Raw genomic sequence first — 2,536 nt, 5'->3', positions numbered from 1 at the left:
TAAGCAACCCCAGCTCCCTCAGCCTCTCCTCACAGGGCTGTGCTCCAGACCCCTCCCCAGCCTCCTTGCCCTTCTCTGGACACCTTCAAGTCTCTCAATGTCCTGCTTGAGCTGAGGAGCCCAGAACTGGACACAGGACTCAAGGTGTGGCCTAAGCAGTGCTGAGCACAGGGCACAAGGACTTCCCTGCTCCTGCTGGCCACACTCTTCCTGATGCAGGCCAGGATGCCCTTGGCCTTCTTGGCCCCCTGGGCACACTGCTGGCTCCTGTTTAGGCAGCTGTCAACCACTACCCCCAGGTCCCTCTCTGCCTGGCTGCTCTCAGCCACTCTGACCCCAGCCTGTAGCACTGCCTGGGGTTGTTGTGGCCTGGAGGATGTGGGGCAGGCTGTGGATGTAGTGTACCTGGACTTCAGCAAGGCCTTGACACTGTCTCCCAGAGCAAACTGGAGCAGGGCAGAGTTAGGTTGGACATCAGGAGAAGTTCTGCACAGTGAGGCTGGTGAGACACTGGCACAGGCTGCCCAGGGCTGTGCTTGAGGCCCCATCCCTGGAGATGCTCAAGATAAGACTTGGCAAGGCCCTGGGCGGCCTGAAGTAGCTGGAGGTGTCCCTGCTGACTGCAGGGGGGTTGGACAAGATGACCTGTCAGGATTCCTTCCAACCTGATGCCTTCTATGAGCCTATGATTATTATTTAGGAAAGAAAATGCTATTCACTGCTTGCTGAGACAGAAAGCAAAGTCACTGGCTGCTTACCCAGGAAAGCATCAGCAACAGAGCCTCCATTGTTCTTAGCCAGGAGGGAGCACAATCTTGTGTTAGCTTTAGTAACTGTGGTCAAGTGAAAGAGCTACAGCAACCCAGCAGCAGTTCCTACCTTCATCTCCTGGCCCTGGAGCCTCTCCTGCCTGTGCCAGCAAGAGGAGGGTTTGTGTTTCCTACCAGAGGACAAAGGCTGCTACAGGAGGAGCTGCAATCCCACAGCAGTTGCTCTGATGGTCTGGTTGTGCTAACACATTCCTACAGAGCTGGAAAAGGAATCATCTGATGAAAGAGGCAGGGTTGCACTTTCACTCCTTAGAATCATAGAATCAATAAGGTTGGAAAAGACCTCAGAGATCATCAAGTCCAAGCTGTCACCCGACACCTCCTGACAACTAAACCACGGCACCATGTGCCACATCCAATCCCCTCCTGAACACCTCCAGGGATGGGGACTCCACCACCTCCCTGCAGCACATCCTAGTGGCTAACAACTCTGTCTGGGAAGAACTTTCTCCTCACCTCCAGCCTAGCTCAATATCTTTATTGATGATTTGGAGAAAGGCATTGAGTCCATCAGCAGTAAACTTGCAGATGACACCAAGCTGGGGGCAGAGGTTGATCTGTTAGAGGGTTGCAGAGCTCTGCAGAGGGACCTTGACCAACTGGACAGATGGGCAGAGTCCAGCAGGATGTCATTCAACAAATCCAAGTGCCAGGTGCTGCACTTTGGCCACAACAACCCCAGGCAGAGCTACAGGCTGGGGTCAGAGTGGCTGAGAGCAGCCAGGCAGTGAGGGACCTGGGGGCAGTGGTGGACAGCAGCTGAACATGAGCCTGCAGTGTGCCCAGGCAGCCAAGAAGGCCAATGGCATCCTGGCCTGCATCAGGAAGAGTGTGGCCAGCAGGAGCAGGGAAGTCCTTGTGCCCTATGCTCAGCACTGCTGAGGCCACCCCTTGAGTCCTGTGTCCAGTTCTGGGCTCCTCAGCTCAAGCAGGACATTGAGAGACTTGAAGGTGTCCAGAGAAGGGCAAGGAGGCTGGGGAGGGGTCTGGAGCACAGCCCTGTGAGGAGAGGCTGAGGGAGCTGGGGTTGCTTAGCCTGGAGAAGAGGAGGCTCAGGGGAGACCTTCTTGCTCTCTCCAACTCCCTGCAGGGAGGTTGTAGCCAGGTGGGGGTTGGTCTCTTCTCCCAGGCAGCCAGCAGCAGAACAAGAGGACCACAGCAGCCTGGAGGATGCAGAAACTCCCCCAAGGCTTTGACTTTCCCAACTAAACTGAACCCCTCCTAATCTGTTGGCAGTCTCTGAGACTCTGGTGCTTGATAAGTCTTTACTGATAGCAGTCAGTGGTGCTTAATGGGGCATGCAGCTGGCCAAGTGAGCTGTGAAGCTCTCACTCAGAGGCTTCCAGCTGGGGAGCAATTCATGTCAACCTCAAGCTCCACTCTCAGCGTGGGGATTAACTTCCTCTGGACTGCTGTCACGCCTCATTAGCTCTCTGAGTATTTCTGATGGGAGCCAAAAAATAAACCCACCCAGATTAGTGGTGTAAAAATGCCCCAGGATGGGCTCCATTGTCTGTTATCCTCTGCCTCAACTACAATCACTGCATCACAAAATTCTCCTCCCAAATTTGCCCTAATTGGTAGCCTTAAGCCACTACCTCAGGATCTTAAAGCAGAGGTTTGTCGGCAAGAGACAGCAGCTGAGCTGGCTGCCAGCAGCTGCTCTGATCTGAATCTCATTGTGGGGCTGGGAGAAGTGGAAGTGC

Source organism: Melanerpes formicivorus, unplaced genomic scaffold, assembly GCF_026170545.1.
Source record: "Melanerpes formicivorus ecotype bairdi unplaced genomic scaffold, bMelFor1.0.p_v2 SCAF_270, whole genome shotgun sequence".
Taxonomy (NCBI): Eukaryota; Metazoa; Chordata; class Aves; order Piciformes; family Picidae; genus Melanerpes; species Melanerpes formicivorus.
This window is presented reverse-complemented; position numbering follows the sequence as displayed.